A 13,447-nucleotide genomic window follows, 5' to 3' on the forward strand; every position below is an offset into this window, starting at 1 on the left:
CTTTCAGCCCTAAAGTCTTTTTGGGTTACTAGTAGTGCGTAAAAGATGGAAAAGAGGATTCCGTCCTCTTGGCTTGGCTTCTGGGGGTGGTGCAGTGGGCAAATGAGTGGGGAAAGATTAAGGCTGGAACAGCAGCTTGCTCAGCAGCAAATGCATTACCTCTGTTGCCCTTTTCCTTTACTTCTGAGGCTTGGATGGGTGGCATGCCCCATATAGATACCTTTTTGCTTTCTCTGAGATTCTGCCCTGAGTGTAGATCAGAGCCATGAGCAGTGCTTGGCAGCTTCTCTTTTGAGTGGTTCAGTTTATCTTCAGAAGGCATTTCATACTCCTTAGTTATTGAGTCCAGCCAGACAGAGGCTGGTGGGCACTGAACCAATAGAGGACTCAAGGCATAATCTCTGTTGTGTTGTAACTGGCTTGCCAAGATTGTGAAAAACATTCCAAAGGTGGAAGAGCAGTAATAGGTAAATTAACTCCTTATTAGGTCATCTCCTGACTCGCATTTCTCTGCCTAGACCTTCTTCTATCATAAATAAGACCAGAGACCCTACTACCAGCCATCAGACTGACTGGCATACCTCTATACTGGTTGGCTTTGATCTCTGTGATTGTGAAAAACCTCTGTTCTCCCCTTTGGTTTGCCTTCCAGGTCCTCCTTTGAGATTGTCTTTAGAGGAACGAGGTACACGGGACACTTCACCCTCTTACCCTGTCCTTCCCACTCTGGCTGATGACAATCAGGTATTTGCTGCTTGTATGTGCCTAGCACTTCACAAGTCACAGCCCAAGTGGAGGGAATAGTCATTAGAGTTCACATTTAACTCAGTGTCCTTTTGCATGTGGCTACTGTCAGCGCCTCTGTCAGCCTGTCAGAAAGGGCTGTGTGCTACCATTGTATTAAGGAGTTTACATGTCTCATCTCCTTGGTGCTCATACCAATCCAGAGTTGTGCCACAGGAGGTGTTAACAACTTTACTCATTTTACAGGTTAGCATCCTCAAGTTTCCTGGGAGTTGTAAAGTAGAAATGAAGTCCACCTAACGCCAAATCTTGTATCTTACCTACTTCTGCACTCGCAAAGGCAGTAGACATTAGTCTTAAGAACAAAACATATTTAAAGCAAATAGAAAGCTGTACCAGACAGAATGCCATCAAGTGCTATATCAAATAGACTCTAACAATAATATTTTTTGTTTTTGTGCCTATTTATACTCTGCTTGGTTCCAAAGAGAATTAAAAGTTGTCAAAATACTTGAACTAAAAGTTGTCAAAATACAAAATTACCTTTGATTGTCAAAATAACCTCGTGATTAAGGTATTTTCACCTCTTTTTTAGAGCTGACAAACCGGCTTCTCACGTTGATTTAACCAAGTCAGCAAGTTATGTCTGGGTTCCAATCAAATGCAGAACAGCCATTACCTTGTTGGGGTTTATCCTGGTGGCGGTGCTGATTAATTTCCACAGTAAAAGCTGCTTCTGATCACTCCTTATATCTGAGATAGCACTCATTTTGTCACTTTTGTCCCTCCTCTTCTGCCCCTGGCAAAGCACCCACTACCTTGGTTTGGCTCGATTCTCTATCACACAGGCCTTGGATGCAGAGTTAAAAGGCACATACATGTACCTTAAATTGGATGCATCCATGGGTGATAAAGGTATAAAAACATGTATGAGCATGATGGACACCAGTGTTCCTGCTTGGAAAGTAGCAGGAAGAGGGTGCAGTTTTGTTTGTTTGTTTTAAGTTTTATTTATTTAGAGAAAGAGTGTGCATCGGAGTAGGAAGAAGGGCAGAGGGAGAAAATCTTCAAGCAGACTTTCCACTGAGTGGGGAGCCAGACTTGGGGCTTAATCTCATGAGCTGAAACCAAGAGTCAGATGCTCAACCAACTGAGCCACCTAGACAGGTCCAACTTTATTTATATCTGTAACCCTTTATTTCTTAAATATATGCAAAGAAAACAAACAGAAAAAGACATACTAAGAAGAGGAGAGGAAGGTTGGATTCACTTCTCTTCTGAGAGCCAGTTTTTAAAAATTTAGTACCAGGGTGTTAAGAAATAATCAGTGTTAAGTAAATGATGGTTTTCATTGATAGTATTGAATTAACCTAAGCTTATTTTAGATGCTCACAAAATATTTGTGTTTTGATAATCCCAGTCTAATGTCACGGAAGCCAACAAGTATGTGTGTTTATCTCTGTCACTTAGTGCCCAGCGTACCATCTTGATTCATGGTAGGTTGGTGGATGAGCACATGCAGAAGAGAAGAGCTTTGCCAACACCAAATGCTCCATTCTGTTATAATAAGTGACTCCATGTAGGTCCCCAAGTAAAACTCTTCTCTCTCTAGTTCAACATTCAGCTTTTCCTTAATGTTGCTCTCTTTTTATTAAAAACAAACAAACAACAACAAAAACTAGCTCTCTTGCTTTTTTGTGTAAAATTAGGGAAGGAAAAATTATGTCTGTTGACTGAAGGCTGCACGCATTGTAGCAGCCATGTACAGATGGATGGCCTCCAGCTACTGCTGTTGAAATTCCATTTAATGTGCACTCATAAAGGACATGCTCCTACCCCTTCCAGCTCGCTGTAATCGTCCAGCATATGAGCTAATGATGTTTCTGAAGCTTGGGAAGCGGAGGTATTTTCATAGTTCATTTCTCTCTCCTCTCCCACAAAGCACAATCATGATCTGACACATGATCAATGGGACCAGCCCTTTTTAGGATGCAGAAGATGCTTCCCTGTGTCTGTGGCTCACAATGGCAAACAATAGAGACTCCTACAATGATATTTGGCCTCCCTGGTGTTCAAAATTCTTTAGTTAAGCCTCTCTGGAATCTATTTAACTATTATCTATCAAAACTTTTTTTTTTTTATAATAAAATAAAAGGGACAAGAGGGTGGAACCAAAGAGGAAAGACTGTCTCTTTGCCAAGATGCTCTCTCCTCTCCCTATGACTCATAGTTAGAGAAGCAGAGGGACTTTGGAGAGCTGCCTGCAGTCACATTGAGACAGCTCTCCCAGCACTTTCAGACATTTTAAAAAATTTTCTAAGGGAATAAAGATGTTTTTCAAATTATTCATTCCCTCCTTTTGGGCCAGCCTGAGAGCTTTTGTTTAGCTGTAGCATGGTGGTTTTATGGAAGATTTGCCAGCCGTAACAGTTGAACCCAGATCCTTGTATTTAGTGTATTACTAAAGAATTAGCTCTTTGCTGTTGAAAATTTGTAATCGTTCTTTCTTAGGATTATCATATTAAAAGGAGTTATCTCAGACCCATAGCATTCCTATGGAATAAAGTTTGTATTTGGATATTCTTAAGCATTTTCTTAGTATATTATGTTTGTCTGTAGAATTTAAAATACTCAGGTTTTGGTTTTTGGGTTTTGGGTTTTAAGTTGGTTTTAATATGGCAGGGCTAGCCCAAGCTATATAAGGGACCTGCTTAATAAATGTAGTCATCCTGATTTTAACCATTTGACAGCACAAGAAAAAGGAAAGGTCACCTTAATTTTTCTACCTTCATATATAAATAAGGGTGGGTTTTTTTTTTTTTTTTAATAAGCGTTAAAATAATAGGCTTCCTAAATTAATAGGCTTCCTGAAAACCAGTTGCACTGACAAATCTAAATCTCGGTTTTTCAAATTTCTTTTCTTTTCAGCTATAAAAATTGATTGTGTCCTTTTATGGTTCCAGAAAGTGGCAAGCAACTTAGTATCCCTATCATCACCCCCTTTTCACTCCCCCTTTTTTAAAGGGTTTCACTGTTTCTGCCATAGAAATAACCAGACCATAGGGGTTTGATACCAAAACTAGTTAATGAATTGATTGGGTAGTTATGACTGCTTAGCAGGAATTATTTAAGGAGTAGGAGAAAGTAGCAACATACAAAACAATCTGTGTTGTATAGGAAATTTGCTTTGGATGGCTGACTCTAGATATAAACTGAACATAAGTATTCATTAGAGTAGAAAATACTAAAATCTTAAAAAAAAGAAAAAAGAAAAATCTGGGCGCCTGGGTGGCTCAGTGGGTTAAGCCGCTGCCTTCGGCTCAGGTCATGATCTCAGGGTCCTGGGATCGAGTCCCGCGTCGGGCTCTCTGCTCAACAGAGAGCCTGTTTCCTCCTCTCTCTCTCTCTGCCTGCCTCTCTGCCTACTTGTCATCTCTCTCTGTCAAATAAAAATAGAGTAGAAAATACTAGTGGAGGGGTTAATTGCTGAAAACTTTATTTCCTGCAGAACTTGATCTCTAACTAAAATCTACTTTCGGGACCTTAAGTTCAACTTTAGTGGTTTTATCATTTCATCTTGTAATTTTAGAGGCCACTTTGCAAGGTGTACTGCCCCCATAATAATTTATATTGACTGCCCAAACTGGATAAAATGATGTTCAGCTGGTAGGGGAGTGGAGGATAGTGGAAAAGAGCTGAATCAGCTGTGGGCTGAATGATTGCTTGTTTTTCCTTGTTTTTCACTTATTTGTATCACTGCCTATTTTTCTGGTGTATTAGAAATGTGTAAATGACTGACATTTTAATGAGTGGATTAAGTGTATTATTCCACAGAGTCATTACACTTAAGAGCCAGAAGAGTTTCAGGAGGTCTGGGTCCAGTCCACAGTTCTAGTGTATCTTATTTGGCTCATATTGTATGTTTGTAAAAATAGTAGCTACTTTGCTTGATCATTATGAACAGCTTTGCTGTTCTGTTGTCTCACATGGTTCTTGGTGCATTTCTGTTAACTGAAGGGCCCCTGTGGCCATGTGAGTTCATGATCCAGATAATCCTACCTCTTCATTTTAGTTACAGGAATTTAAATCCTGAAGGATCAAGTAACTTTCCAAAGTCACACAGCTAGTTCAGGGCAGTTCCAAAACTGTTTTACAGTTTGAGTATTTTTCTCTGAATTCTGCTTCTAAATTTAGAAAAGATGTTATTTGGGGAGTTGGGTGTCTCCGTCAGTTGAGTGTCTGACTCTTAATTTCAGCTAAGGTCATGATCTCAGGGTCATGAGATCAACCCCTGTGTTGGGCTCCACACTCAGCTGGGAGTCTGCTTGAGATTCTCTCTCTCCCCTTGTCCCTCTGCCCACGCCCCTGTCCCTACTTTTGTGTGCATGTGTTCACATGCTCTGTCTCAAATAAATAACATCTTTTCTTAAATAACATCTTTTAAGAGTTTAAAAGATGTTATTTATTTTTTCAGTATGTTAGAGACCTTTGTCAAACTGCAGGGATGCCTTTTTATTTCCTTTTATTTTATTTATTTATTTTTAACATTTATTTGAGGGACACCTGGGTGGCTCAGTTGGTTAATTGTCTGCCTTCAGCTCAGGTCATGATCCGAGGAGTCTGGCATTAAGTCCCACATCAGTCTTCTTGCTCAGCAGGGAGCCTGCTTCTTCTTCTGTCAGCTGCTTCCTCTGCTTGTGTTCCCTCCTCTCTCTTTCTTTCTTTCTGACAAATAAATAAAATACTGAAAAAATAACCTTAAAAATAAAGATTTTATTTATTTGAGAGAGAGAGATGATGAGAAGGGGGAGGGATGAGGGAAAGGGAGAAGCAGACTCCCCCCGCCCCAAGCACTGGGACTTGATCCCAGGAACCTGAGATCATGACCTGAGCCAAAATGAAGAGTCGGTTGCTTAACTGACTAAGCCACCCAGGTACCCCCAGAGATGCTTTGTAAAGATGTCCTACAAATAAAATAATTGAGAAGCATTGGTGGAATAATAAGAGTGAAGAGTCTAGTTTAGGTCCTGTTACAGACCAAATCTTTTCATCTCAATAAACACCAAGATTTTTCATCGATAGAGGAATGAGTGATATGACAATCTCATATCACTCAGTACAGGGCTTGGTAAAAACAGTAACTTCTCAATAAATAGTTCAGAGAACAGAGTGGCTTTTGAAGGTCCCTACCAGCACTAAATTATAGATTCTGTAATTGTGTATGAGCTTTCTTCCTTCCCCTATCCCCAGTTTACTTGGCCTAGATGGTTTTCAGAGTCTCCTTAAGACACTTGAGGTATCTTAAGTTTCGTGGTTTAGAACTTGTTAGGGGAGTTCTTTGAACCCATGTATTCTGTCTTCTGTCCTCATACTTGTGGTTTCCCTCTCCCTTCAGGTTATCTTTTCCTGAACTTACTATACTGCAAAAAGATCCTTGGATCTTTTTGATGGGAAGGAAAGTGGAGGCAGAGGAAGTAAGGAGTAGGTGGCTTTTCAGAATGACCACATTATTCCACATCTCTCCCATCTCTAGTCTCCTCCAACTTTTTATAAAAAGAGGTAACATTTTCTCCTGGCCTCATCTGTTTATAGGCAAGATGAATTTCAAAACTGGAAATGGATTACTGTTTCATTATAAACAGTACTCATGTTTTCAACATACATTATTGGGATTTATACATTCTGAGCAGGCCTAGCCACTGTCGCCAAATCATCAGACACCTACTATTACAGGACACGAAAGGATAGAAAAGTTCTCTCCTACCTTATGAGATTAAAAGCAATATAGGGAAGTCTGCGGAGTTACAGAAATAAAAACTAGCTATGAACTTGGGTTTATAACTGCAGTAAATCCAACATTACCTTTTGATATAAACAGAGAATCTTAGGGAATTTAACTTTTCCATGTATTAGAGAATCAGAATGTTTAAAACACGGAGTTGCTTTTTTTCTTCATTAAAAAGAAAATCTGGTTCTTAAGAAACCCAGATTAGTGCTGAGCTTCTCTTCCCTCAGAAATATCCCTGAAGAAATCCATCACCTCACACAAAAACACATATAAATCTGTTCAACATCAGCTTTATTCTTCCAGGCTTTTCTGCTGGTGTGCTTCATCCCCTGGGCCAGGGGCCTTTGCCTGCTCATTTCTTTTGTGGCAGACTTAATCCTGACAACTTTACTAAGCCAAGAATACTTTAGAAATTCTTATTTCTATGCCTTTGTTTTTCTCCATTTTGTTTCTCACCTTCCCCTTCCTCAGAACTATTCATATGTACCCCCTGCCAGTGACTAGTAAATAAATGTGATTTTCCTGTCTTAGTCATTGTATTATTCATGATTTTGCAGAAGTTTTTCTTAAGTTCCTAGCCAAACTATAGAAGACATCAGGCAATATTTGCATCTTTTTAAAACTGGCTCATTTATTGCTCATAGATTTCCTTCCGAAAACCAAAAATATTTCCCTTATCTCTGCCTAAACCAAGCCAGTTCCCACAACTTTATGGGCTTTTATAAATAGGACTGGTCCCAAGATCCAGTTTTCCTCAACTTCCTGTTCCTTCCTAAAAGAACTTCCTCTTCCTCCCCTTAGCCTCACCTTGCCCACCAGTGATGGTGTCTCAGGAGTGAAGCTAACCTGTGTGTCCAGCTGTAAAGTAGCTGAGGAGCCCCACCAGGTGCTTCTGGGTGCAGTTTCACTGGCAGGTGAATTGTTGGCCACAAAGACAGCCATTTTCTGCTTGTAGGACCATCGCAAGCAAGGAAGCACCCAGCAATCACTGTAAATATATTTTCTTGTCCCATTCTCCCACAAATAATCCTCCTGTCATCCATACGCATCACCTTTTGGAGGCTAATAAAAATGGTGTTCCAGGATTCAGACAAAGAACATTTGGTCTCATTCTGGTTGGCTCCTTACCTTTAAAATACCTTAAGAGAAAGAACAGCAGAACATAGCCAGTCTGTAAGTGTTCTATCTGCATCAGAAAGGGGGAGATGTCATTTTTAAGATTGGAGTTCTAGGAAATTGTGTTAGACCCAATAGGATAAGAATACAGATCACGTGGCACAGGGTAGCTATTTGGTATGTACGTCATGAATAAAAAATATGTTTCCTAGATTGAGAAAGGCCGATCTGGCAAAACAATAACCAGGTCAGAGAGAAGGGAAAGAGATAAGAATTTGGGGCCATAATTATCTTGTCGTTGCTTTTTTCCTATTCCATGAGAGGACATGGAAAATGGAGTACTTCTCCTACTTTCTGATATGTCATACCACTGTGTTTCCAGGTGAAATGCTAATGACCTCATTTTTAAGCCCCGAGTCTGACAAATTTAGACTTTGACTTTGATACCTAACGAGTCCCTCTGTTATCCATCTTCACTTCAAAAAATGTGTTATTATACTGCATTTATTTAGCACTTCACATTTGCAAAATTCTATGTCTGTGTTATTCTCTACCAAAAATCCACTTACTTATCACCCTTTTTAGAATGGCAAACAAGGATACCAGAAGGTCTTACGCAAACTGGGTTTTAATTTTTTCAAATTCTTTTTGGAAATTGGCAGGATATGAATTATAAACTAACTGATAGAAATTGTAGTTTTATTACCATATTTGCTTTCCTCTCATAAATTAATCACTGTGGGGTTAGAAAAAGACTTGAGGAGATTGTCTATATAAAATTGGCTTAACTTGACCAGTAAACCGTAGAGAGGTTAACGACAAAGGAGACATTATGGAGTTTGTAGGGGTAACAGAACTGTTCTTCCATATTGATTGTAGTGGTAATTGCGCAACTGGGTTTGTCAAAACTTACAGACCCATACATTGAAAAGTATGAATTTTACTGTTCCTGTAAGCCTGTCCTTCACAAAAGTGAAGTATTAGAACTTTAAAAAAAAATCTTTTTTATCTGCTTCGTGAAGGAGATAATGAATTCTCTGGCAGTGGTTGAGCCCAAACTGGTTGGCCATTTGAGGGAGGAGCATTTCAGACCAGATTATTGTTCCTGGTGCTTCTCTTAGTGTACACTTGGAACATGTTTGCTGAAAGTTAAAATTAACTGAAGTTCCTTTATAAAGAATTAAGACTCTGGGATCTCAAGCAGGGAAGAGATTTAAAATCTACAGTACTGTGTCTCTATTATCAGTTCCTATATTAGACCCTACCCCCTTTTTAAACAGTTGGCAAAAAAATAATAGTCATTAGAAAATTATCAAAACTTGATTTTCTTTATGGGTTTGGGGGTGCAATTAATAATTGACGAAAGCAGAATTTCCAAAAGTTTGCAAAAGAAACTAATTATCCTTTTAGAATGAGAAAGTCATTAGCAGTGATTGAATCAGATTCTGGCTTAAATAGTCACAGGACACCCTTTTATTTTACCCTTTGGTTCTAGTTCAGGGAAGTGCTCAGACCTTTTAATAATTACACACTTTGCTTCACTGATAAGAGTCCCAGTCCACACGACAGGCTTTGGAGCCAGCTGTATTTTCTTCTTGGCACTCTTTCTTTCCTCTCTTCACCCTGGCCCCTCACTCGCCTCCATTTGTGCCCGCCCAGCCCAGAAGCTGAGGTTTCCATCTGGAAAGCCTGTTGCCACAGGATACAGAATTCACTAGGGAGGAGGGGAAACTGCATGTGTATGTTTAAGGCTGGTGGCTCTCATAATCAGATAAACGTTGTGGAAAGCTTGCTCATTCATATGGAAGAGCCAGTGCTGCAGCGAAATGGTGGAGCCGCTGAGCTCCAGGCTCTGGCATCTGTGCATCAGCCCTGCCCAGCCGGAAGCACATTTACTTGCTGTACTGAAGAGCTGATGAACATCGTCGCTTTTGCCTTCAGCAGTAACCTTTAGATGAACCCTGTGGAGAAAAGGCTGTTTCCCCCCTTTATTTTTTTTTTTTTCAATGAAATGATGAAATTGATTACAGATAGGATATACCATGTGACTTTTTCACACAGTAAAGTACCATTTGTGTAATCACAGTAAGTCTCTGGTGTTTTGCTTTTCACTCTTGGCTTCTTTAATATAACCTCTCTTCCCCTATAAACAAAAATCTCTGGGGTATCAAAGACTTCTGCCTCCAGTCAGTTTTGCAGCCTGTGATTCTCTGCTGCCTTCCTGGTGGCATTAATCTTGAATGAGCCATGGTGCAGGCGAATGCCCTGAGCAGTCCTGAATATAGCCTGATTTTGAGGGGAGGAAGCTGCCCAGTTCCTGCCATGTGATTGTCCATGATTTGGCTTCTTAGGCCAGTTATGTCTTCACCTGGAACGCCACTTAGCACTGTGGACAGAGTGTCCTTGGCCTTGGGATATCAACTTTGAGAACTAGAGGTAGAGGTTGAGAGTGCACGTCTTCATTCTGTCCTTCTTTTTCCCAGGAAATACTCATGTCCTTACTCCAGGAAATACTCTCATGTCCTTAGAATTGTTGTAAGTTTACTTATATTTTTTTAAGCTGGAAACTCCGAATATCCATGGCCTCCATGAGCACAGGCATTGTTGGGGAGATCTGAGTTGCATTTGTTTATCTTTTCCTAGGTTTGCCTAGCTTGGCATCCTGCTGGCCTGGACAATAATAAAGCTTCTGTCGAGGTGAGCAAACAGCTGATGGCACAGGGCACAGAGGGGACTCCGACAGTGGCCGCCTGTAATCTGCCAGGCTGGTGGTCAGAGCAGGCAAGAACAAAAGCCAGTCTGTTTGCAGGCAAATTGGAAAATCAATGTGTTAGTTGTGTTCTTATGTCTTTGCCTTTCTCCTGGCTGAACGGGAGAATGCTCCTCCAGCAGTGCATAGAATCGTTCCAGACAAGTACCCTTTCCAGAGACTTACCTGCATATCATATTACCACTGGCAGTTCTGAGCAGGGCCCATGTTTATCTGTTTGAACTGCTTAAAAGTCATTGATAGAAAAGTCCTCAAATTCACTATCCAGAGTGGGGTGGACCCTACTGTCTCAATGGCTTGAGTTGTTTATGTTCTAGACAGCTAGATAACACACATATGTTTATGTCCTAATTTCTTTTTTAACACCGATAAGGACTTAGAAAGGAGTTCGTATGCTGCCTGCTTGGGAAGTGCAGGAGCTGCAGTTTGGGGAGCATATTTCATAAAATCGGTGTAAGTAATTCCCTCGTATTCCCAAGTTGATTTAATATGCTCACGTAGTTGAACATGTCCTAGACATGTTTGTGTCTCTGGATTCCTAGGTCTTAGAGAGCAGAGATCATACCAAGTTGCCCTGTTCCAGGATGAGGGAGACAGTGAACATAACTAAAGACCCTTGAGGGTCAGTTGATAAATCTCTCAAAGACCGCTGTTCTGAGATCCTTGTGTAAAGTCTTGAGTAACTTTCTCTCTAGGCTTCTAAGAAATCCAAGTGTGAGAAGACAAGATCTTTGAGAAGATAAAATTGTTCTATTCTTCATACTTCCAGAGTATGAACGTTAGCCTCAGACCATTAACAACGACTTCAAACAAATTTTAATTTGAACTCTGAAGGTCTAAACCTAGGTCCTATTAATCTTTGTTTTCTTTAAAGCGTAAATAAAAAGGGTGTTTGGTTGGATTTGGTCATGGTGCTCTCGTTTTAAAGTTGATCAGAAAGAAATGTCACAAGTTCTGTAGTCACTGGAGACATCCTAAGGCAGAAGATTAGATTTTAAAATAAGGTTAGGTTCGGGGCACCAGAGTGGCTCAGTGGGTTAAAGCCTCTGCCTTCGGCTCAGGTCATGATCCCAAGGGCCCTGGGTTCGAGCCCCACTTCGGGCTCTCTGCTCAGCGGGGAGCCTGCTTCCCTTCCTCTCTCTGCCTGCCTCTCTGTCTACTTGTAATCTCTGTCTGTCAAATAAATAAAATCTTTAAAAAAAAAATAAGGTTTAGGTTTAAAATAATCTTGGGTAGAGAAGGTAATTGGCATTTCTAATTCCATTTGTTTTTAAAGAAAAAATGGATGGAACCTAACCGTCACTGCTACCCAGTACATTTCCCAGCAGCTAACAATGCCCTGTATCTCCTTCGCACTTACTGTGTTCTACCTCATAGTGTTGTGAACTATGTCTGTGTACTTGGTGTTTGTAATAAAATTAGAAATGCCCCAAACAGGAAATTTACAGTTCTTTGTATATGTCTTAGATGTTAGCAAAAGGATCAGCACATAATAGCATTTTATACATTTGTTGACCAAAGCTCTTTTTTTATTTGCTGCAAATCTGTGGGCCACCAACTGTGTCAGGCACTGAGGAGTCAGTGCTGAACCAGCAGCATGGCCCTCCTTGCCTAGCAAGGGCTTACAGGCCAGCAAGCAGCATCACCCTCATTTAGGCAGTACACCTGGTAATTCTCTTGAATTCTCTCTTTAAAAATTAAAATTTTAAAAATTAAAATAATTGGCCATTACACTTTAAATCTCAGATGTTTCAGATTAATAAGGAGAGGAACTCAAATAGCTCAACTGTTGACTTTAAAATGTGAGGGAAAGCACAAACTATTAACAGATATATTTTGTTTCACTTCTATGCAGAAGATCTCCTTAGATCTAGTATCTTGGGCACCTATACAGGGACTTACTCTGGCTAGGTCATTTTCATCCAGAACATAATTTGACATGTTTCTCTCTTTCTGTCCTTTTTATAAAAAGTCGTATCGCTTTTTAAATTTCTTTCAGTAAGCTCTACCCCCAACATGGAGCTCAAATATATGACCCCAAGATCAAGAGTCACATGCTCCACTGACTGAGCCAGTCAGGTGTCCCATCTCTCTTTCTGCTTTTAAAGGGTTAATTCTGTAAAGAAAGAGTGAGAGATAATTTCCAGTAAGATGTAAGATATTTAGAAGTCTAAAGAGGGTTACATGACTCTGTATCCATAAAACATCTTCAGATCTTGTTTTTGCCAAATTTCTCACCAAGGCACTAATAAATATCCTAAATTAAATACTACTTCACACTTCCTCTCTTTTTCTCAGCTTTTACTTTGGCAGAGAACCTGTTCAGCAGGAGACTATCCCCATAGCAGATGGCAGGAAATAGCAGGTGGCAGATTGAATAACCAGCTTCTAAAAAACACTGGTATTAGCTGTATCCTCAACTCAAATATGGCACAAAATCCTTTTGCTCCAAGTTTTTGTCTTACCTCTTTTATTTAAGAAAACAGTTTGATTTTTATAGAGTCTGGAGATTAATGTGCTTCCTGAACAATTAAAGAAAAGATGGGAACCTCCCCTGAATGATATGACATTTGATGATGTGTCCCAATCACAACAGATAAACAAAAAAAGGAAGACAAAGCTCTTTAACCACCCCCCTCACAGCAGCATCTCGTCTCTCCCTCAGTCTGTGGCAGGGACCTGCAGACAAAAGGAGTCACCCCAGCCCTGGGTACCACCAGGGTGTGCACACTTGAGGCAAGAGCAGTGCTCAGAATACCTTTCTGGGTTCCATTCCTTTGTAGGTACCATTGCCACACACACCTCAGCTTGGGCTACTTTGGCTTTGTAAAGCCATGTGGGCAGCTACAGGAAACAAAAGGAGATGGGCAAACTGATGGGCTAGAATGGAGCTTCGAAGAGGGCAGTGGGAGGGCGTGAATCCTGGATGACCTAGATGTTTAATTGTGCTTCGTTTTTATTTTTTTCTGCTTTTTTTTTTTTTGGTTTTTCTTTTAGTTCAGTTAAGAGTGTCCTGATCTCTCTGAAGT

The 13,447-nt window shown here is 40.3% G+C and overlaps 1 protein-coding gene across 1 annotated transcript in view; it reads left to right on the forward strand.

The window, feature by feature from the left end:
* Positions 1-13,447, forward strand: part of MRPS27 (mitochondrial ribosomal protein S27) — an 87,717-nt gene that overhangs the window by 54,714 nt on the left and 19,556 nt on the right. The window lies entirely within an intron of this gene.

Source organism: Neovison vison, chromosome 1 (genome assembly GCF_020171115.1).
Source record: "Neovison vison isolate M4711 chromosome 1, ASM_NN_V1, whole genome shotgun sequence".
Classification (NCBI taxonomy): Eukaryota; Metazoa; Chordata; class Mammalia; order Carnivora; family Mustelidae; genus Neogale; species Neogale vison.